Genomic DNA, 25,007 nt, shown 5'->3' with positions numbered 1-25,007 from the left:
AAAAGTCAAACTATATTAAACAAATCATTATGAAAATAGAACCTTCATAAGATAATCACTTTCTAGATTTTTTTTTAAGTAGATGTTTGTTTTGTTTTGCTTTTAAATAATGTTCAGTGCTGCTTGTGTTTCCATTCCTATAGGGGGCTTCCTAACATCTGTTTTCCTTTTTTTTTTTTTTAATTTCCACACATGACCTTTGGCCTATTCTCTGTGTTTGGAGAAAAACAGGAATTAAAGTTGACATTATCTCTATGCCTTCTCCAAACTGCATAAATTCACATTTGTAGCCTGTCTTATATCTAAGCACGGGCTTTCTGACCACAAAATCAATTTATCTATTGTTTAGGAGGAAGTTTCATAATGTTCAGAATAAAGACCTGTAACCCCATCGTCTGGGGTTCTGGGGTGCTGCCAGGTCTTCAAGGCACGAGAATATTTTTTCTAGATCTATGGTCACTGTGGAAAGTGTATCTGGCCTAACCCAGTGTTCTAGAAAATCCCCAAATCATGAAACAAAATGAAGTTCTTTTCATAATTCTAGCATTTAGTCTCTCACATGAGACTGAAGAATGTGATACTAATGTAGTATGAAAATTATATTGTGTGTATATTTTAAGCATTAGACAAATGAGCAGGTACTTAAAAATCCTGTATAAGAAGTAAAACTTTTCACCAAAAGTAATGATGAGATAAAGAATTTAATATTATACTAATGCATACTACACATTAGAACACAAAAATCCTGAGCTGTACAGAACAAATATTCCAAATAAGTGGGTGAAATAGCTAAGAGACTGGCCAAAAGAGCCTCTCTTTTTTTAGTATAGACGCTGGGTATAATCTATACTTTCATATGTTCTTTCTTTTAATTGTTATAATTTACATACCAAAAGTACACAGATCTTATGTATACAGCTTGATGAATGTTTCCATAAGGATATACCTGTGTTCCACGCCTTCTTAAACAGAATGTTCATTTAAACATGACAGTTTTCCTGATAGCCTCAGAAAGTATTGTGTTAAAAATACAATATTGACTTCAAGGTCTAATGATATGACTGGAACCCCCTTAACCCTATATTTAAAGTCAATTGGGCTTTATTTCACTTTGGTTCTTTTGTTTTCCTATAGACGTCTGCCTTCTTTATTGCTTTAGTTTTCTTTACATCCCTGGGCTTAATATGGGGTCAAATAAAATGTTTATCAAATGTTTACAATAATGAATTGGGTATCAGATGTCCATCCTTATGGATATGATCTGCACAGTGAGACTGAGTAATATTGAGCATTTTGTTATAAATAGGTAAGTATTAGTAATGTTAATGAGCTTTATAATGTAAAATATCTTATAAACCTAAACTGAGGTAAGGCTTGGTACATTAATGTTTTCTAAGGCCTGCTAATTTAGAAACTACTTACTCTACTGATTAAGACTTTGGATACACAACAGTGCCTAGAAGGGTCCAGTCATTCAGAACCTAATGGAGACATCAAGACAATTGGTCAAGAATGACTAATGTCATATGAATAAGACAAGTCTCATAAAAGACTGTTCAACAAACTGCCTGTTTCCACACTGTGGAGGACATATATGAGCTCTGTTTTCTCTATTTGAAAGCTTCGGAGACATTAAGATTTCCTAAACCACCTCCACTATGTTCAGAAATGGCAAAGAATTATATTGCAAAACTTTGAAGAGTTTCTCTGATTTTTACAACAAATATGCTCAACTGAGATGGGTTGGAAGGAAGACACCTTAAGGATCCCCCTGTTTCACCCCCACCTTCACCCCAGTATGTACTGGCTGCTCTTGTGAATGTTATGGAGGCAGTCACTAAGGAAAGAGAATTATCCTGTTACCTAAGACACGCGATTGCAGTTGAAGAACATGCTCCACGCTCACTCCAGCCCTGTCTCAACTTGCAAACAGAGTTAACACAAACCGCAGCTTTTCTACTCCTTTTGGCATTAGCAACTAGTTTTACAAGTTTTCTTTAAAGAGTGAATTGCTTCCTATTTATCTATATAAAACGCTTTTGTACATATTTTGCTACATTTTTTAATCACAATGTAGTACCGTGGAAAGAACACTACCTGATAGGACAGAATACAAAATGTTCTGGGAAGACAAAGGTGGGACTAAAACAAAAGGATGGACCTTATAGTTTCTTTTATTTCCATGATTCTAGGATAATTATTATTAGTTACCTATTTGTAAAGTTGCCTAGGTTTCTAAACCTTTTTCCCAAATGTTCTTATACAGTTCTTTAAAGTAGTAACTTTTTAGACATCTGTTAATGCTTTTTAATTCCTTAAAGAACAATGATAACCAAAATATTTTCTATGATGTATAGAAGTATGTAATTAAATCAGAAACCTTAACAAAGACTGGCTGTTTCTGTTCACCATCAGACTCGAAAACTAGGAATTTATTTTTGGTTGACTTTGTTTTTTTTTTTTTTTATGTGTCATACGTGTGATTATCAAGGTGGTAAAAGAACATCTTTTCATGACACCAGAATGGTCAAATATGAGACGTATTTATCTGACTAGCCATTTGGACAATTTTTTATATAAATGTGATTAAATCCACTTCCATATTCTATACATATGACCCTTCCCTCTTCCTTTCTGAGTTTGTTTCTTTTTGAACATGGTTTGTCCTCCACTGAAAGGTTATGTATCTGATATTTCTTAAAAAAAAAAAAAAAAAAGTAGTCCTGTCACAGTGCAGGCATACATTCACTATTTGTTTTCTCCTCTTTCTGAAAATAGGAATTCAAAGACAATTTCAGGAACAAGGTAAGCTGCCAATTCTCTGAACAGCTAAGGCACTATTCTTAATGACTTCCCAATAGTAAGCACTACTAACTATTGCTAAGCCCAGTTTATGCTCCTCCCAAATCTGCTCATTCTCATATGCAAGTTGACTTCAGGTGCTATTGAATCAGTCCATACAACTTGGACAAGAAGCATAGGACAAGTGCAAGAGACAGTAGGGTTTAGAAGTTCTATGACTTGATTTCTCTGTCTTTCCACTCTCCAGCTAGGGCTCCAGAGCCTCCCCTGATTCCTACCTCCCCCAATCCTCTCAAAGTAAGGTGAGAGGGAAAAGCCATGGGGACTGCTGGCAATCGTCCTCACTATTCCCAAGGTAAGAGCCATATCTGCAGCCCCGTATGTTGAATTCTACAGAAATCAGCTTGAGCTACAGATACCCTAAATAAGGTTAAGCTTTCTATTTTTTAAATGAAAGAGCTATCTGTAAATTCTAGATTTTAGAATTATAAATGTGAGGCCTATTATTAAGGTTCTCATACTCCAAAAAAAAGCTGTGTCTAATCTCTAACTTAATAATGATGTCTCTACATATGTGCACTGTATTTGATGATGAGTGTTGTTTATCAGAAGTGGGGATGTGTCTGCGTGCATGCTGCATCGTTAATTTTCCATGGGTCAACGTATTCCTTCCTATTTCCCACATCATCTCTTAATGAAAAGTGCTTAAAAGACATTTAAATATCAGACTTTATGTTATTACCATTATTAAATAAGCTTAAACTTTTCTTCATCTTTTGTAATTCTCAGTTGCAATAAAGTCTCCATTAAAACATTCTTCCTTCCCTACTGCCTCAACCTTGATCTATTTAATAGAAGTTGGCAACATCAAAGTATAACTAGTGAACTATAAGACAATTTTAACACCTTCATGGACTAATTGCTAAATGGCTTTTATTTAATTGTCCAAGGACAGATCTCTGAGGATATAACCTGGTGACAACATGAACAGAAAACTTAATGCTAAGGTTTTATTGCAACAGACTAGCAAATACTGGTTGCTTGGCTGGTCCTAGCAAATCTGAATCGAATTAATACTTATCCAGTTCAATTATAACATTTGTCTAAACACTGCTTTATTGGCATGAAACTGAATGGTTTAACAGAATTTTTCCAGCCCAAAGAAAAATATTTTATTATATTGGCCATTAATCAATTCTTTAAGAAAACTACTAAATGGAGATTGACTTTCAGAAAATTTTGGCTTATTTAATAGTTCTTTTGTAATTGAAGAGAGGTTAACATAATATTGATTTCTGCATTAGGATAGAAAACCTTGCTAAGGTAAGTAAATATTAATAATGTTTTCACATCCCTTTTTTAAAAGGCAAGGTCTTACTCTGTTGCCCAGGCTTAAATGCAGTGGTGAGATCACGGTTTACTGCAGCCTTGAATTCCTGGGCTTAAGCAATCCTCCCTCCTCAGCCTCCAGAGTAGCTGAGACTGCAGGCATGCATCACCATGCCTGGCTAATAGTTGTTTTTTTTTTTTTTTTTTTTTTTTTTTTCTTAGATACAGGGTCTCTCTCTGTTTCCAGGCTGGTCTTCTTATTCCTAAAATACAAATTGAAAAGAAAAGGAACTTCTAAATGAAAGTATGGAATCAATGAACTAAGTTCAGCTAACAAAAGCTGACTCCTAACCTTTCAGAAATGGGCCGCACCTCACACTAACCAAAGGTCCTTTAAATGAGAAACCTGGCTTCACATATATAGATATGATTCAAGAGAATATTAACTGATTTTCTATGTTAGGAAAAATCCATCTCTCAGACCATCTCCAACCACCCAATCATGTATTAGTGGTGCTTTTGAAAAATAATCAAAGTAGACCAATCTCTAATTTTTAGTTCAAAATTTTATCAAAAACCACATTTGTCTGAACGAGTTAAGTAGACAACAGCCTCTGTATTAGTCCATTTTCATAGTGCTGATAAAGACATATAGGAGACTGGGAAGAAAATTAGATTTAATGGACATACAGTTTCACATGGCTGGGGAGGCCTCACAATCATGGTGGAAGGCAAGGAAGAGCACGTCACATCTTATGTGGATGGCAGCTGGCAAAGAGAGAGCTTGTGCAGGGAAACTCTCATTTTTTAAAACCATCTGATCTTGTGAGATTCATTCACTATCATGAGAACAGTGCAGGAAAGACCTACCCCCATAATTCATCACGTCCCACTGGGTTTCTCCCAGGTGGGAATTACAATTCGATATGAAATTTGGGTGGGGACACAGTCACGCCATTATCAGCCTCCTTGATCTGATATTACACTGAAAATATAATGGTCTAGTGGTTTTTTTTTAATATTTAAAACTTGAACAAAAGCCAAATATAGTGTTTAAATTACTTTTATGTCTCTTACAATTATAATATGTGATTATTCAAGTGTGCAAGTTGGTTTAACCTCTCTGTATGTTACATGTGTAACAAATGTTTACAGCTGTAATTTGTCCTTGCACACAGATAATTGTGTTCACCAAGGTACTGAAATAATGTACTTCGATTTCAGACTATAAACAGAATGTACAGTTCACAGCACCTGGAAAAGCTTGCATATCTACTGAGAGTCTGTCAGACAGCCTGAAGTACTGGAAAATTCTCAAAATATCCTCCTCAGTTCCATGGGAGGTGTATGACAAAAGTGAGGTTCATCAAGGAAGCAAGAATCCCTAAACATACTCAACAGAAGGGGCACACTGAACACACTCAACTTATTTACACCCTTGGAGGATTGCCTTTTGTGGGATTCTTTATTTTAACGACTTTATTGAGATATGATTACCATACACAAAGCTGTTCATATTTAATGTACACAGTGAGTTTGGAGATAAGTATAGACCCATAAAGCCATTACTACAATCTGCCATAAACCTATCCATCACCTCCAAAAATTTATTCTTGCCTTCCTATTTATTAAAATTTTGTGTGTGTATGATAAGAATGCTTAATATAGGATCAATCTTCTTAGCATATTTTCAAGTATACAATACATTATTATTACTGTAGATCTCTACTATAACTTTGTACCTCCTGTTTCTGCCTCATCCCAGCCCCTGGAAACTGTTATTCCACTCTCTGCTTCTTTTAGTTTGACCGTTTTAGATTCATCACATAAGTAGTTTAGTATTTGTTTTTCTGTGCATGACTTCCCTCACTTAGTATAATGTCCTCCAGGTTCATCCATGTTGTCACAAATGGCAGGATTTTCTTCTTTTTTAAGGTCGAATTAATATTCCTTTGTGTGTTTGTGTGACCTTTTCTGTATCCATTCATCTCTGGATGGACATTTAATTGCTTCTATATCTTGGCTATTGTGAATAATGCTGCCGTGAATATGCAGGTGTAGATATCTTTTCGACACATTGATTGTATTTCCTTTCAATATAGACTCAGAAGTGGGATTGCTGGATCATATGACAGTTCTGTTTTTAATGTTAAGGCACCTTCATACTGTTTTCTATAGTGGCTACACCAATCTATATTCCCACTAACAGTGTGTAAAGGGGTAAAAAGAAATGTACAAATATCATAAATGTCTTAACCCATTTGGGGTGCTCTAACAAAATACCAAAAACTGAGTGGCTTATAAACAGTAGAAAGTATTAGGTCTCACAGATCTTGGAGTTAGGAAGTCCAAGATCAACGTGTTGGATTCAGTGTCTGGTGAGGGCCCACTTTCTGGTTCATAAAGAGTGCCTTCTTACTGGTTTCTTACATGGCGGAAGGGGCAAAAGGTCTCTCTTGGGCCTCTTATACGAGAACACTAATTCCATTCTTAAGGATTCTTCGCCTATGATTTAATCACCTCCCAAAGGCCCCACCTCATAACACCATCATCTTGGGGATCAGGATTTCAACAGATGAATTTTGGGGATAGGGGAACATAAAACATTCAGACCCTAACAATAATGTCAAAGAGTAAGTCAGTAAAGCATGTTAAAAACAGGTTAAGGCCAGGCGCAGTGGCTCATGCCTGTAATCCCAGCACTTTGGGAGGCCGAGGTGGGAAGATCACCTGAGGTCAGGAGTTCAAGACCAATCTGGCCAACGTGGTGAAACCCCGTCTCCACTAAAAATACAAAAATTAGTCGGGCGTGGTGGTGGGCGCCTGTAGTCCCAGCTATTCGGGAGGCTGAAGCAGGAGAAGTGCTTGAACCCAGGACATGGAGGTTGCAGTGAGCTGAGATCATGCCACTGCACTCCAACCTGTGTGACAGAGTGAGGAAAAAAAAAAAAAAAGGTTGAATAGATGGAATTTATGGTATTTTTAGTATAGTTTTTTTTTAATGAAACAAATGAGAGTTTTAATTTAGGTAAAAAATGATGGAAAGACCAAACAAATATTTAATATTTACAAGACACAGTTTATGCCGCCTCAGATCGACAGCTCAGGTGTCTTGGATGCAGCCACCAACTCATTCTCCAGATGTGCTCTGCTTGCAAAATTCAGGCAAAGGCTATAGCTGCTCAGAGAACTACAACTGTGGCCAGGCCATGGCCAGCGTCTTGCCCTTGCATCTCTCATAGAGCAAGTGTTGGCTTAAGGCCCCTCTCACCTGTCCAGCCCCGCAGCTTCACTTTCTGAATTACTTTCCTATTGCTGCCATAACAAATTGCCACAAACACAGTGGCTTAAAACACAGACTTATCTTCTATAGGTTAGAAGTCTGGCATGAATTTCACTGGACAAAGATCAAGATGTCAGCTAAGCTGCATTTCTTTCTGGAGGCTTGATGGGGACAATCCACTTCCTTGCTTTTTCCAGCATCTAGAGGCCACCCACATTCCTTAGCTGGTGGACATCTTCCTTCATCTTCAACAGCAGCAGCATCACATTCTTTTGACTCTCCATCCATCCTCACACTTCTCTGACTGGAGCCCAGGAAATATTGTCCAATTTTTAAGAACTTGTGTGATCAGATTAGGTCCATCTGGATAATCTAGGAAAATCCCCCTGCTAAGGTCTTTGACATAATCACATCTGCAAAATCCCTTTAGCCATGTAAGATAGCTGAGATAGGGTGGCCGGAAGATCTCTTTAAAGTGATATTTGCATAGACACTGACTCAGGGAATCACCAATATTCCCAGATACTGAGGATTAAGGTGTAAGCCATTTCAAGGACCATTATTCTGACTACCACACTTTCACCTGATTCTTGTAGCCGCATTGTCAGCAGGAAAATCCAGAGTATGTACACATGGCATAACTTAGGACTTGCCTTCCGTGCCACTTGCTCCATCTTCCAAGTATGTCAGTCTACTCAGTCTGTTTGCCCTTGCTATTGCTGTTTGTTTATGATTTATTTAATAAATTCACTATCCAAGCAGCTTTATTTGGTCTGTCAGTCTTTCTGTTTCATGAGCTCTGGATTACCTGCCTGGTAGCACACCTGGAAGCTACCATTGAATTAAGGTAATTCCCCAAAGATTTCAGTCTTGGTTGGTCCCTATACAGAACCTCTGTATTAGTCAGGGTTCTCTAGAGGGACAGAACTAATAGGATAGACCTATATATAAAGGGGGGTTATTAAGGACTATTGACTCATACAATCACAAGGTGAAGTCCCACAGTAGGCCATTTGCAAGCTGAGGAACAAGTAAACCAGTCCAAGGCCCAAAACCTCAAAAGGGAAGCCAACAGTGCAGCCTTCAGCCTTGGTCAAAGGTCTGAGTCCAAAAGCTGAAGAACTTGGAGTGTGATGTTTGAGGGCCAGAAGCATCCACCATGGGAGAAAGATGTAGGCCGGAAGACTAAGCCAATCCAGTCCTTCCACGTTCCTCTGCCTGCTTTCATCTTAGCCACACTGGCAGCTGATTAGATGGTGCCCATATAGATTGAGGGTGGGTCTCCCTCTTCCAGCCCACTGACTCAAATGTTAATCTCCTTTGGCAACACCCTCACAGACACACCCAAGAACATACTTTGCATCCCTCAATCCAATCAAGTTGACATTCAATATTAACCATCACAGCTTCCTACTCCTGACAAACTCATATATATAAAAAAAAAGTGGTTAATTGCAAATGAAGACGTTAATAATTAGTCATTTATTTTTCCTGTAATAAAACAAGTCTATTTCTGAAAGAATAAAAAATTAAATTGATCAGAAAAAAACCTTAAGACTTATTTTAAAAAGCTGGATCCTGTATTCATTTTTGGCACCCATTATTTGGCTATCTACATTAATTCCACAAACATTTACTTGATGCCTGTTACAGGAAAAGCATTGTACTAGGTAGCTTAAGCCTTGCTTTTGGAAAATAATAACTAAACTGTTGATTGTAGCATACAATGTCTTGCACAGAGGCACCTGCCAAGCTCTACAGCTTGTCACATCAGGCTTCCCCTTCCTCAACTACAGCAGTCTTCTTTCTGTTGTGCTAACACCCCAAGTTATGGAACCAAGTTATTTCCATTCTTAAGGTCTTTGCTGTTGCTAATTTTTCACAATGCTCTTTTCAGATGCTTTTCCAGGTTGACTATTCCCTTTGTTGGTGTCCATTCAAATGTCACTTCAGAGGCCTCTCTGGCCGCCCCATCCAAGGGGCCACCCCACCCCACCCCTGCAGTGCTCCATGGCGTCTCACTTCCATAGCACCTATCATGACTTGCAATTACCTTGTTTTCCTGTTCACTTCAGGTTTCTCTCTCTTTTTGTTTCTATTTACTAGAATGCAAACTCCACAAGATAGGGATTTTTGTCAGCGTTTCTCACTACTGTATCAGCAGCACACAGCACTCAATGTTTTGCACATTTTAGATACTGAATATGAATAGCTAAGTGAATGAATGAATGAATAGATGAATGAGTATAAAGGTGAATAAGATATGTATTCTGATAACAGCGTAGAATTCATCATTCCACCGAGAGATGGCATATGTAACAAAACTAAAAATTGTCGAGTTTTTAATAGTATATATCTGTGGTTCCCAAACTGTGTTCCAAGTTATGCTACATTTTTTATGATGCCACACCTCTGTGGAGCTGGATTTTCTATGGTTGCTGAAATAAAAGCAAGTAAAATGCAATAATCAGTGTGGAATAGGAAATCAAGCTGTCAGTGTCCAATCTAGTTCCAAGATTTGAGAAATTGTATGCTGCTCAACAAATAATTCTAGTTATGAAAATTTAAACTTTCGAGTAGTCACATTTTAAAAAGTAAAAAGAAGCAGGTAAAAAAAGTAATAATTTCAACTTTTTAGATTCAGAGGGTAAATATTCAGGTTTGTTACCCAGCTATATTTCATGATGTGAGGTTTGGGTACAGTTGATCCCATCAGCCAAGTACTGAGCATAGTACCCTACAGCTTTTCAACTCTTGTCCCTCTCCCTCCCTACCCCTTCCAGTAGTCCCCAGGGTCTACTATTGCCATTTTTATGTCCATGAGTACCCATTGTTTAAGTTCCACTTATAAATGACAATGTGCAGTGTTTGGTTTTCTGTTTCTGCATTAATTCACTTAGAATAAGGCTTCCAACTGCATGCATGTTGCTTCAAAGGGCGTAATTTCATTCTTTTTTATGGTTGTATAGCATTCCATAGCATACATGTATATATATGTATATACACACGTATGTGTGTGTGTGTCACATTTCTTTTCTTTATCCAATCCACCATTGATGGACATTATTATTACTTAAATTAGTTTCCTGGAGAATTTGGAGTTAGGAGTTTTTAAGGATAATTTGATGGGAAGGGGGCTTGTGAGTCAGGAATGCTGATGGTTGGGTCAGAGATGAAATCATAGGGTGTCGAAGCTGTCTTGTACTGAGTCAGTTCCTGGATGAAGGCCACAGGATCAGATGTGCCAGTTTATTCATTTGCGTGGTGCCAGCTGATCCATCCAGCACAGGGAAGGTCTGCAAAATATCTTAAGCAGGGATCTTAGGTTTTACAATAGTGATGTTATCCCCAGGGGCAATTTGAGGAGATTTAGAATTTTGCAGCCTCCAGCTGCATGACTCCTAAACCATAATTTCTAATCTTGTGGCTAATTTTTTAGTCCTGCAAAGGCAGCCTAGTCCCCGGGCAGGAAAGGGGTTTGTTTTGAGAAAAGGCTGTTTTCATCTTTGTTTCAAAGCTAAACTATAAACTAAGTTCCTCCCAAAGTTAGTTTGGCCTACGCCAAGGACAACTTGGAGCTTAGAAGCAAGATGGGGTTGGTTAGGTAAGATCTCTCTCATTGCAATAATTTTCTGTTATGTTTTTTGCAAAGGTGGTTTCAATCCCATGTCTTTGCTTTTGATGATAGGGCTGCAACGAACATATGAGTGCATGTGCCCTTTTGGTAGAACAATTTATTTTCTTTTGCATATAAACTCCATAATGGGATTGCTGGGTTGAATGATCATTCTGGTTTATGTTCTTTCAGAAATCTACAAACTGCTTTCCACAGTGACTGAACTAATTTACATTCCCATCAACAGTGTGTAAGCATTCCCCTTCTCTGCAGGCTCACAAGCATCTGTTGTTTTTTGACTTTTTAATAATCACCATTCTGACTGGTGTGACATGGTATCTCATTGTGGTTTTGATTAGTATTTCTCTGATGATTATTGAGATTGAGCATTTTTTTTTATATTCTTCTTTAGAGAAGTGTCCATTCATGTCTTTTGCTCATTTTTAAATGGAGTTATTTGTTTTTTGCTTGTTCTGTTGTGAACATTCCTTATAGGGACCTTTGTCAGATGCATAATTTGCAAATATTTTCTCCCATTCTGTAGGTTGTCTGTTTACTCTGTTGATCATTTCTTTTGCTGAGCAGAAGCTCTTTAGTTTAATTAGGTCCCACTTGTCATTTTTTTTATTGTTGTTGCAAGTGCTTTTGAGGACTTAGTCATAAATTCTTTCGTAAGGCCAATGTGCAGAATGGTATTTTCTAGATTTTCTTCTAGGATTCGTATAGTTTGAGGTCTTACATCTAAATCTTTAAACTATCTTCAGTTAACTTTTCTGTACGGTGAAATGTAGGGGTCCAGTTTCATTCTTCTACATATGGTTAGCCAGCTGTCCCTGTACCATGCACTGAATAGGGATTACTTTCCCCCCAATAAAAGCAGCTAAAATCAATATTAATAATCTATTTAATTGAATCCAATATATCCAAATATTACCATTTCCACATCTAATCAATATAAAAATATTAAATGCTGTTTTAAATATTGTCTAAGAGAAAACATTTAAATCTTTAATTCAGACCAACTATGCTTCAGGCATTCAACGGCTGCACTTAGCCAGTAGCTACTATATTCGGCAGTGCTGGCCTAGAGTCATAAAACACACCAGCAGGAGGCCTGGCCCACAACAAAATTCTTATCTACTATTTATTTTTAATCTTAAGAAGAAAAAAGTTAGCCAAATCTTATTGCAAATAACCAATAATCGAGCCCAATTTGAAAGAGTAGCTAAGATAAAATACTCTCTCTGTTTACTACAAAATAGTCTGTAAATGATTTCATATCTGGTTATCTTATGTAATGATATTATTTCACTGAGATGATTTGTTTAAAGCACTTACACAGTACCTGGTATGAAGTACATTTTGGATAAGGATTGAGTATCATTATTAACAGCAATGAGAACATATCAGTTTATTAATATCCATGAGTGTGACTAAGAAGAAAAAAGTATAAGAGTAAAAAGTACCCATTACTTTTTAGGTGCTTTCTGGTAAAAAAAATAAAAATAAAAATAAAAATAAAAAATGAAAAATAAAAACAGACAAATAATTACAAGAGAATGGACTTGGAAAACCAGTACAGAATGTGAGTGATAAATTAAGCATTTCTTAAGCATTTTAAAAACTTCCCAGTTTCCAAGCATTATTATTTTTATTTGGTTCTGAATTTCAGATATGAGCCAAAAAATATCTTTACTGTTTGGATCAAGACTACTCAGTGTTTCAACCAGGAATGCTTAGGAGTTTGCTGTTACTTATACCTCCCTCATTTTTTGTTCAGCTCAAGGTGAAAAGAAAAAAAAAGAAAAGAAAAAATTCTGTGCCAATGTTTTATTTCTACATTTTCTATTAGAAAGTCCCTTCCATTACCCCATCCATCTTCTCTCCCACTTAGGCAAGAATGTGGCAAATGTGGCCATAGCTACCCTGGTTAAAGTAGAGTAAGCATTCCCTTCAAGCGTGAATAATGCTAACCTTTGTAAGGATGTATTTAACCTCTTAAAAATCCTGTGAGTTTCTGAAATATTCATTGTACTGAAATCAATAAATCACTGAAATCCCCACTGGGAGAGAAACTTCCTGAGGTCTCAAAGGCCAAGCCAGAGTGGAACTAGTAAACATCAGTTTCTCACAGACATGCAATTAGAACATCTGTTTGTGTCTTCTATGCCTATTAAGATGTTTACTCTGTTAATTGTAGGCATAACATGGGTATCCATCAGTATTTTTGTTTTCACTCCCACCATAGGAATTCAATAACAGAGTTCTAACCCTGGCCAGCTACCTTGCTGGTCAATTTGCCACTTGTCTTTTTAAAGAGAATATAAGAAATGGCACTTTGTCATGAGCAAATGATGGGTGGTGAAAGACAATTGTGAGAAAAATTGTCAAGGTTGTGGTATAAACAAATCTATTTCACCACTGTGATATTTAAAAGGTTCTGAAGTTTCATGATTGGTTGATTATGTCAAAAACAGCTACCTCTGGGATCAAGGGGTAGATCTGGCAGCTCTACAAGCATTTTTAAATGCTAAGTTCATTAGCCTTTCCAGCTGTGCTGTTAATTTTCCAGCTTGAGTTTTTCTACTTGAATGGGTAGCAATCTTCTGCAGTTTTCTTCTGTCTTAGACTGTTGAGGGAAACAGAAAGTGGAAACCAAATTGCTTGAAATAGAGTTTACATTATCAAATATGCTTTAGTAAATGATCTATATTTTAAAATCATACTAGATACATATAACAACCACGAATCCATAAAGTAAACTGCCTAAAAATTTTGAAGTATTGTCAAAATTTAGTTATACTGTATAGGTCAAAGATTCTATTCTAGTGATATTGTGACCCTGAAAGGCTATCTAAGCGCACAATATTTGGATTTCAGCTATCGGTTTATAATATTGTTAAATACATAAAAATAAGTATTTAATATAATCGATACTTGGTATTTATACAACACTCTTACCTTGTTGCTATTCACAAAATTGATTATGTAATAGTAAGCATGTACATAAAATCATAAAAAGAATACTTGACATGTAAGTTATACAAATTTATCTCCATCAAATAATCATTCAAACATTTTAATAAAGAATAAAAATTTAGTATTAATTTCATCTTCATCTCTATTTAATATTTTTGACAATTAGGAATAATGACAATGGCCATGAAAATAACAGTCAAATGGAAGTAAAATGTAGGACTTCTTTTTTTTTTTTTTTGAGACAAGGTCTCGCTCTGTCACCCAGACTGGAGTGCAGTGGCACGATGTCGGCTCACTGCAACCTCCACCTCCCAGGTTCAAGGGATTCTCATGCCTCAGCCTCCAAAATAGCTGGGATTACACGTGCACACCACCATGCCTGGCTAATTTTTTTTGTATTTTTAGTAGAGACGTGGTTTTACCATGTTGGCCAGGCTGGTCACGAACTCCTGACCTCAAGTGATCCACCCACCTTGGCCTCCCAAAGTGCTGGGATTACAGGCATATCAGCTAGGCCCACTGTGTTCAACACAGTCTTGAAATGAACCTCTGGTTAAGAAGGGTATGTCTATGCCACCAATCATTTAAAAGAAGAAGTTAAAAAAAAAAATACTCACTTGAAATTGAATTTCTTCCACTGCTTAAGTCCTTTAAAAGAAGAAATTAAAAAAAAAAAAAAAAAAAAGGCTCCCCTGAAATTGAATTTCTTCCACTGCTTAAGTTGAAATTTCTGAACTTCCTCAAAGGTAAGCAAAACCAAAGTAAAAATTCATTTCCTAAACATTCTTCCTAAAACGATTATTTTTTCAAACATTCAGAAAAACTCTCTTGCCTCCCTCCTAAAACCTTCAAAACTACGCATTGCTAAAGTTTGATGGAGATATTTTAAGTCAATGACTGTCAATGAGATATTCTCTACATTGAAACAATATCACTGCAGGACTTTAACAGTTTATACAATGCCTGGGGCTGTTCACGGCTAAGAGGTGTCATTTTAATAAGGTCCATGGAATCCTACCTTTTCTAAGTGTAACCAGGACTATGACTTCATTGGGGATTGAATCAGTGCTAGGGGGATTTCTACATTCCCCTGTTGTCCTTATCTCAATCACAGATGGGGATGAAAGAAAGCACACATTCGCATATATTGGTTAACAGCAATTAATTGTTAATGGCATTCAACAATTTTGAAAACAAAAAAGGAATACTTCCAGTCTATGATTTCAAACTCATACTCTTAGCCACTATGCCCAATAACCTCTTCATAATAAAAAATTCAACACCTATTTTAAATTACTACTAAAAAACATTTTTATTGGAACTATGACCGGAAAAAAAAAAAAAAAAAAAAAAAAACAAGATTTTTCTAAATGAGGGATCCATTATTAGAATGAAGTAAAAAAACTTTCACAAAATTTTCTGCCTTTCTTTAAAACTTGGCATGTGAGTTTTAAGAAAAAATATATTCAGTGTTTATTAAAAATATATAATTTGGGTTTATGTTAAATCAGTATGCACAGTTTTATATGTTTCTGGGGTATAAATCAAACTTATTGGAGTAGATTTTCTTGATGTAAACCTACAAGTAAAACTACATCCCTCAGAGAACACGCCAGACTACACAGCTGTGCAACTGAATTATGCATTACAAGGCTGAGTCAATTTATCATGAAACTGGCCAGATTTCCTGAAGGCTAATGCAGTATGGTTTTGATAACTAAAATATAAGATAAAGCATGTCATAATTCAAGCTGCTATAATCTAGACTTAACCAAACCTCAGCAGTTTGGAAAGCATTAATTAACATAATGATCACTAAATCAAAGTTGAGCACCAAGGTAATAATTTATTAAAAGTTTCACAAAATTTCTGAAACTGTCTTTAACATATGCGGGGCTAAGTTCTATGAAATTCACCAGTCATCAAAAAATAGAATAGGAAGAGGAGCAAGGAGAGTGTTACTTATTCTTCAGGCATTGTGCTCCTTACACAGCAAGCAGCTAGATCCAGTGTCTTTAATCACAAAATAATAAAATATCAGAATTGGGAGGGAGAAAAGAAGTCTAGTCACACACATAATTAAGAAAAACCATGTAGTATTTTAAAGTTCTTGAGTAAATTGGATGATCACCCACAAGGAGAAGTTCAAATCAAAATGCAAATTTCTAGGTGGAATTTTCTCTGTATTTTTAAATGTCCTAGAACAGTATGTACACCTGTAGTGCAAGGCAACTTGGACACACTATTGTCACAGCACTCCTGCGGTTTCTCTTTCATCAAACAATAAAATGCTCTGTTTACTTTCCAGGCTCCTGAATTTTACCAAAGTACCCTAAGAACAAATATCTATGAAGACTGCACAAAAGTAATCGTGGCTTTTGCCATTAATGGGAGTAGAAAGGCAGGTAAGCTCTGATTAAAAATAAAAATGGATATGGAATCAAATTATCTATAGTTTGAATAAAATAATGAGATGCAGTGATGGTGGCCAGCTCTCGTATTTGTCCAATCCCCGTGTTGAAGTATGTGGAGTAGAATGATTTAAGATTACAAAGCAGCTGAAAGAAATCACTGCTACTTATTCTAACTGGATTGTATTTTCTAGAATTCTGGAAAGTAACGTGTATTCTTCCAGTATGTTGATGCTAGGTCAGACACTGTTTGACAAAACTGGTAATGGGTGTCCGTACTGAGTCTTCCAAACTCATTTGCCTCCTCTTGTAGCCTAAACATAACTCAGTCACAAGTATTTAACTAAAAAGAATTAAGTATCCAGGTGACTGTGTGTCCTTTCTCCATGGCTTCTTTATCCTGATCCCCTTTCTTTGGTTTATATGCTGTAATATCGTATTACCACGATGAAGTATATGGCTGCACAACTAAAAGGGCTTCCTCCTTACGTGGTCAAAGTACAGTACCCTGACCTTACAATTAGCTCCCTGAATTCACTGAACTTAAAGGATGACCAGGGCCATTTTCCTTTGGTCAAAAGTAGCAGTTATATATATATATTATATCTAATAGTGTCCTACAGAATTATAGAAAAGGAGAAAAGGCAAAAGACTGGCCCTTTCCATGAATATGATATGGCAGAAAGAATGTAAGAAATAAGCTTTATTTACTATGACAATTTACACTTTGGAATAAGATTTAGTCTGCCTCTTTTATTACTTTTCATCTTCCCTGTGAAGCATAAATCCTTATTTTGTATAAGCTATGGTCACTTATTACCATCTCACATTTTTTATGGATTCAGGTCTTTTTAAGGAATACTTCATAACAAGGCCATAGCCGGAAAAAAACAGTCATTATTTATTGTACACCAACACTTGCATGTTTAAAAACAGTTATCAAGCAGTGAATTTTATTCAGATAGAAATTGTCACTGAGAGGTTTCGTTTACAGTTGAAGAGGTATGCTTATTTAAAAGATGAAGACAGTGCAGCAAATTTCTAAGTCTTTAAGTACAGGTTGTTCATACCTTGCTAATCATTCTCAAGCTTCGTTTCTGCACCAGAAAGCCATACTGGGTTACTAACTTTCTGCCAGCATGAAAAAAGTGGCAGGTTAAGGCGACCAATTTTATCACAAGTGCTTTCTCTATCTAGATTCTTCTCTGACTCTTGAGAGAATTCCTTAGATAATTCAAATAGAAATGCTTTTACTGGTTAACTTTTATCATACTTTGTTAGGGAAAAGTTTTATAAAGGTAAAATATGATGGAAGGATGCCAAAATATTAATTATTTAAGCTATTACTACGGCAATCACTAGCTCCAATTTTCTGAAAAATTCTCAATTTTAAACAGACTGTTCTGTGGTTCCCATAAAGACAGTCATAATGTTTTACAACATATATCCCAATTTTGGATTCAGAACAAACAGTTAGACAATCTCCCACTTGCCAATAGTGTTGAAAGCTTCTGTATTACAGTGCCAGCAACAAAGGTAACTTTCTAAATGACTAAGTACTTTATGGACACATGCTCCCATGCCCTTTAAAAAGATATTTTAAGTAACTGTTAAAGTTCATTGTAAGAGGAAAAGATTCCCTATAGTAGTTTTACAATCCATCAACTCTTCAAACTGAACGAGGTTTGTGTTGTCAAATGGTATTTTCATGGAATCCCATCAAAGAAAATTCAGTGGTTGCAGAAGGCAATACAGGTAATTCATTTGGCCACCCTCGACCTTGCAAGGCAATCTGAATCAAAGCTCCCAGCACCAAACCAACAACAGTATTTGAGCACAAGGGTGAAGAAAAGCCTGTGAATGTCTGTGAGGCTTTCTCAGTCATTCCATAGTCATCAAACGGAGACTGAATGGCTGAAGGAGCCACATGCTTCATTTCCCTAGGGGCCTACGGGTGCCCTGCTTCAGAAGAACTCAGTGCATCACTGAGGTGACCTCTGATTAGGAACAGTCAACCATGCAAACCCTGAGAACTGCAGGGAAAACAAGGACTGTCATCTAAATGCTGATGATGTAAAGATCACCACAAACACCCTCTCAATACCCACTCAGGGACTCCTCCCAGAAACCTCCAGCAGCCCAAAGTGGACCCATGTCAAAAGTCACTGGGTGACTACAACCCTGAACCATAAGTTTAATTTATGCTAGAGTAATAAGGTTTTATCCTTAAAGAAATTACATATATAGGTTTATGTGTGTGTATATCCATATAAGCATGTCTGTCTCACTCAATGTTCCTCAGATTCTATTTCATTATAAAATAATTTGCTCTCAAGGTACTACTTTAAAACCTTTTTCTATTACTAGGTAATCATCATGACTACTCAATAGAATCAGATTCTATGCATATCTGAGACCTGACCCACAGGAAATAACAGAAAATTTTCATATTTGGTTACACACTTCAAATTGCCTTATTTTATTTTCTGTGTTTTATTTTTATTTGTGTAGCATAAATCAATAGAATTTTCATTTTCTACTTGTCCACACAAAAGCAGGAAAAGTAAAAGGAGAGTCTCTCTGTTTGCCTTTGCATGGATTCGTACACGAAAACCGGATAGAATAAAACAAGGATATGGTAGTCAGTGAGTTCAGAGGTTCATATCTGATCAAACCTTTCACCTCACTGTTTCCTTTCCTTCTCTGAGTATTTATTTTAACTCAGAGTTTTAGTCTTTGGCCTTCAGTGCCAGAAATATTCTTACATGTTCAGATAAGGCACTTTCATCCAGTTCCAAAAATGTTGAGGGTGGGGGTCAGATTTGAATCCCCACTTACCCTGAAGCAAATATCTCTCATTGGACAAATACTTGGAATGTCTTGACTGACCTCCCTGCAGCTGACAAGAGGCTATTTGTGGTCTTGCTTTTACCTACACCGTTTCCCTTTTCTGAATTTACATAGCAGCAAAGACAGTACATTGTGTCTAGGTTCTTCCCATTCCCTCCAAAGTCAGGCTGAGGACAGCAGGGCTTGCCCACGTTTTCAGCTTGACCCTACCTGTGTTAGGCTCTGGCTGCCCGACCGTGTCAGCATTCCAGGACCGTGAGAGAAGGCCGTGTTTGCAACCCAACAGGAAGAGGAGTAAGCCAGGCGTTGACATCACCTGACAGATGCGTTTCTCAGGTCGGAAATGTTATTCAAGGATTTTTCATGGAAATCATTGACACAGAAATGGAATAAAGAAAAAACGAGAGGGAGAGAGAAAGTCAGTGCCACGATGGGCATGTTTTGCACCCTATAAAAAAGGAATTAAAATGACTCAACCTCACCTCCATTTCTCTACACGCCCCCCCCCATTCATCCTTTATGTCTGGAAGTAAATGTTTCTGAAATACTATAGCTACCAGCAGAGCAGCAACACATAATAACATGGTAGCAACACATAAAACTGTCAGTCTTCAAGGAAAATAGATGGTTAGGTTGAGGGGGTAAATGGACTAAATCAATTTGAACATGCATGTTAAGGACTGTGAAAGGGCAGAGTTTAGAGCTGCTAGGCTGGAAAACATTTGTCTCTGTCTTCTTGTATTTCCACAGCACTGGGCAGAATCCACCCACAGGCTTCTCCCTTGGCTCCAGTCTGACTCTGTGGCTGATTAATGGCAGCTGGAGGTGTCCAGTAATTTCCTCACCTAATAATAAACTACAACCCAAAATGGAGGTTTCCCTCAGGCCCACATTTAACATACCTATACTTACAACCAGGAGGTAGCCAATTACACTGTCTCTGTGCCCACTACTTAGAAAGTACATGCTTCAGCAAGGCTGAGGCAATTTTGTTTACCATGGGGATCCAATTCCTGTCTATACCAGACAGATTGCTTCTTTTACACAATGAACACACATTAAGTAAGCTCATTTCAGAGACCAAAAAAACGTAGAAAAATTTCCTAGCAGTTCCACAAGATCCATTTCTAAGTAATTCATTCTTTTCTCAAAAATGTGGAGGGAAAAAAGTGTCAAATGACAGACTTGGTCTTAAGCCTTTTTGGAACTTAAATTTTAAATTGCCAAAATGTCAGGTTGTAATTGCAAAGCCTGAAGCCTAAGCAATCACTCTAATTCCCTGCTTCCTGAGGCATCCAATAAAGCTGTTTGTATTTGGGCAGTTCTTCCTCACAGATTCGTTTGGCAATGAGAATTGGTACATGCCACATACTATAAGGCGATTATGTGGATTAACTTTGCGATATTAATGAAGTGGTCAGCCTCAACATTTGTATTTATAGTAACTAACAAAATTAATTGTAAACTAGGGAATAAAACATAGAGACAAAAATACAGAGACGTATGTGCATGCCTGCACACATATGTGAGTTCCCCGTGAGCAGTAGCAGAGCAGAGATGTGGTTAATGGAGAGAGTACATAGACCTGGATTCAGATCACATTTCTGCTGCTGAATTGCTTAACTTCATCAAAGCTAGCCTCTATTTACTTCTTTTCTTTTTTTTTTTTTTTGAGATGGGGTCTTGCTCTGTCACCCAGGCTGGAGCGCAGTGGCATGATCTCGGTTCACTGCAACCTCCACCTCCCAGGTTCAAGTGATTCTCCTATCTCAGCCTCCCGAGTAGCTAGGATTACAGGTGCGCGGCACCACATCCAGCTAATTTTTGTATTTTTAGTAGAGATGGGGTTTCATCATGTTGGCCAGGCTGGTGTCAAGCTCCTAACCTCATGTGATTCACCCGCCTTGGCCTCCCAAAATGCTGGGATTAGACATGAGCCACCATGCCTGGCTGCATTGATGTACTTCTGTTTCCTCACTTGTAAAATGAGAATCATATTTATCAGAAATAATGTATGTAAAGTACCCAGTCCACCATCTGGCACAAAGTAGGCAACTTACAATTAGTTTCACATTTTAGAGGTGCAATCTAAAATTATTATTGTTTTAATCATGATAAAATATGCATAACATTTACTTTTTGAACCAGTTTTAAGTGTACCATTCAGTGGCATTAAGTACATTCACATTGTTGTGCAATCATCACCAGCACTGAACTACATTCATCTTGCACAACAGAAACTCTGTACCCACTAAACAATAATTTCTTATTCATCCCTTCCCCCAGATCCTGGCAACCACCATCTACTTTCTGTTGCTATGAATTTGATTACTCTAGGTACCTCATATAAGTGGAATCACAGAGTATTTTTCTCCTTTCATGATGGGCTTATTTCACTATGCATAATGTCGAGTTTAATCCATGTTGTGGCGTGTGTCAGAATTTTCTTCCTTTTCAAGGCTGAGTAATATTCCATTGTGTGTACAAACCACACTTGGTATACCCATTCAACCTTCAATGGACATTTGGGTTACTTCCACCTTTTTGCTATTGTGAAAAATGTTGCTATGAATATTGATGTAGAGTATCTTTTTAAATTCCTGCTTTTATTTCATTTAGGTGTATGCCCAGAAATGAAATTGCTGGATCATATAAAATCATTTTATTTGGTTATATAATTCCATATTATAATTAATGAAGTAATCGTCCCATTCCTTTGGTATCAAAGAGAAAACGGTACAGTAGGAAATATACCTAAAGAATCTTTCTTCTCTTTCATTGCCAGAAATAGAGAAAAATTGTTTTTTCTGATTTTTCAGAGGCCATCAGAAAAATTCAATGGAAGCTACATGGAAAAAGAGAGAAATGAAACCATTTAGCACTGGCATAGCAGATACACCCAGAACCTATAATGATGAAAATGCTATTGAAATTATCATTTTTCTATATTCATAAGAAAATTATACAAGGGTTCCAGCCTGGTACATCTTTGGTCCCTATCCAGAAATGAAGCTGTTACACAGAAGGTGTGTCTTATTATTCCCACATGCAAAGGCCTAGATTCTGTGGTCTTTAGCCATAGGAAAAATCTCTATGATAAGTTCCTAAGCAAGATGAGGAGACATCACAGAGGAGAGACCTACCCATATAAAAAAAAATAAGTGTAATGTCATAAGTATTTTTAAGTAAAGAAAAATATATGAATTTGGTTGAATTGCTGTAACATTTTATATTACAATGACGAATATGTTGTAAGGAAGTACGCTCACATCCTGGCTGAGGATGACTAGAAAACTGATGGCAAAGATGGGTAAATTATATGAAGAATGGTAGAGAAAAGGAAAACAGAATAAAGGGATAAAGGGCTTGTGAAAATATCAAAGAGGAAAAGTGATAGAGCAAATTGAAAATAGAAGATAAAAAATCAAAAGTTTTGGAATATACGTATTACACTTCTACCAGAAGATCCGAAAATAGGCATGGCCAAGCAAAAGGGAGACAGATCAGGGACATTGCCACTTGGTGACAGAATGAGTCATGGAATCACCTTTTGTTACTGTGTTGATTCAGAGACCAAACAGAAGAACTTATTTGAACTAATGGCAAGTGATAGCAAACATTAGCAAATCTTATTATTTTACATTACTAAGACTGTGCCATCACCTATTTTGGCAGCTGTAGGATTGTTTCTAAACTATATTCAACTAACTAGATGTAACCTTTTGTAGATATCATGGAAGGAAAGAAGGTATGTGTATTAGGTCATTCTTGCATTGCTATAAAGAAATACCTGTGGCTGGGTAATTTATAAAGAAAAGAGATTTAACTGGCTCATGGTTCTGCAGGATTTACAGGAAGTATAGTGCTGGCATCTGCTTGACTTCCAGAGAGGTCTAAGGATGCTTACAGTCATGGCAGAAGGCACAGTAGGGGGCTGGCATGTCACATGGAGAAAGCAGGAGCAAGTGAGACAAAGAGTGAAAGGGGAGGTGCCACACACTTCTAACAACTAGATCTCCCGACAACTCACGCACTATCACAAAAAATAGGGCCAAGCCATGAGGGATCTTCTCCCATGACCCAAACACCTTCCACCCAGACCCACTTCCAGCACTGGTGATTACAATTCAACATGGGATTTGGGAGGGACAAATATCCAAACTATATCAGTTTGTGTGTCACTATTAATAGAAAAAGTTAAGTCTTCTTAAAAAGTTAAGTCTTCTTAACCAGACCATAAACTCCCCAAAGACTGGGAACCTTTAGACAATTAAAGAAATTATGGGGCTCTGGGCCATGCAGCAGGACCTACATCAGAGATGACTTGAATGTACTCTAGACTGAAACAGAGGATCCAGGTTAGGAAATGTACGTGTATGTTGGGATTTGAGCACATTCTGATGCAGTCACCCCCAGCATTGCGATGAGATCTTATCTTTCCCTGTAGCTCACACTGAGATATTTTCCAGGCTAGCCCATCACTTGTGTGTTCCTATTCATTGTCCGTTGCTCTCTGACCACATCAATACTGTCATGTGTTGCTTAGCCACAGGAATATATACTAAGAAATGTGTCATTCAGTGATTTTGTTCTTGTGTGAACATCATAGAGTGTAATTACAAAAATCTGATGGTACAGCCTACTACCCACCTAGGCTATATGGTATAGCCTATTGTTCCTAGGCTACAAACCTGTATGGCATGTTGCTGTACTGAACACTGTAGGCAATTGTAACATAATGGTAAGCATTTGTGTGTCTAAACATATCTAAGCATAGAAAAGGTTATGTGCGACACTATGATGTTATGATGGCTACACCATCAATAGGTGAAAGGAATTTTTCAGCTCCATTATAATCTTAAGAAACCACTGTCCATCATTAACTTGAACACTGGTATGCAGCATGTACTATATTCATGCCATCCTCATCTTCTCAAATTGGATCCTTGCAGGCAAACAATTGTTACTTTTTTCTATTCCCGTACCACTTCTCTCTTTTTGTCATCATAAACTAACCTACTATTCTAAAAATCCTAAGTCCAATACCCCACACATGCCTAAATTTGTCAGAAAACTTGCAAAGAGTTATAGTTTGTTTTTATTTTTTAGTAGAAATCTAATATTGCTACCTGTGAAATAAAATTGAAAAGCAGCCCAGTGAAAAAGAGTGAAAATCCTTAACAGATCTCTACTAAAAATAAAAGGATAGAAAATGAAAAGACATATGAAAATACAGACATGAACAACCTATGTTGCCCTCATAACTGAATAATACCAGAAAGCAGTTAGTGCTCCATAATAGTGGTTGCCATTGTGCCATCCTTAGATTTACCGGATATACTTCATCCTCTTTTCTACTTGGCCTGAAAGATGTTATTTATTAAAACAAAGGGGAAAAAATAATAAAATCTGCAGAGAAAAATAATCTTCCAGAAATCCAGCCCTACTGAAATGATAGGGCTGGTAAAACACATGCAAACGTCTTAGCTTTACTATTGGTGAAGCCTGTAAACAAAACTTTTACGAAAACTGGAAAGAAAGTTCAAAGACTTAAGCCACTAAAGGGATGTGAGTTCTTGGCATGTGCTTCTTCAAAGCGGTGAGTCTTGTGTAGACACAGCCACTGAGGGATGCTCTCTATTGCCTCTCTGATCATTACCTAGTGATGTTACAATGACCACAAATGACCTCTTGGCTTCTTCACACCAAATTTCCATCTCATCACTATTTCCAGTTC

The 25,007-nt window shown here is 37.1% G+C and overlaps 1 long non-coding RNA gene across 6 annotated transcripts in view; it reads right to left on the bottom strand.

The window, feature by feature from the left end:
* Positions 1-25,007, bottom strand: part of LOC106998488 (uncharacterized) — a 397,362-nt gene that overhangs the window by 54,811 nt on the left and 317,544 nt on the right. Inside the window, exon 1 of one of the 6 annotated variants that reach the window (XR_013417558.1) lies at positions 19,481-23,848. The exons of the other annotated variants lie outside the window; for them this stretch is intronic. This is a non-coding gene — a long non-coding RNA (uncharacterized LOC106998488). Of the gene's footprint in view, positions 1-19,480; positions 23,849-25,007 lie in introns of those variants that run through there. 6 annotated transcript variants of the gene reach the window in all.

The sequence above is a fragment of the Macaca mulatta genome, chromosome 5, assembly GCF_049350105.2.
Source record: "Macaca mulatta isolate MMU2019108-1 chromosome 5, T2T-MMU8v2.0, whole genome shotgun sequence".
NCBI classification, from domain to species: domain Eukaryota; kingdom Metazoa; phylum Chordata; class Mammalia; order Primates; family Cercopithecidae; genus Macaca; species Macaca mulatta.
The sequence above is the reverse complement of the archived record's forward strand: the minus strand, read 5'-3'. Positions and strand labels throughout refer to the sequence as shown.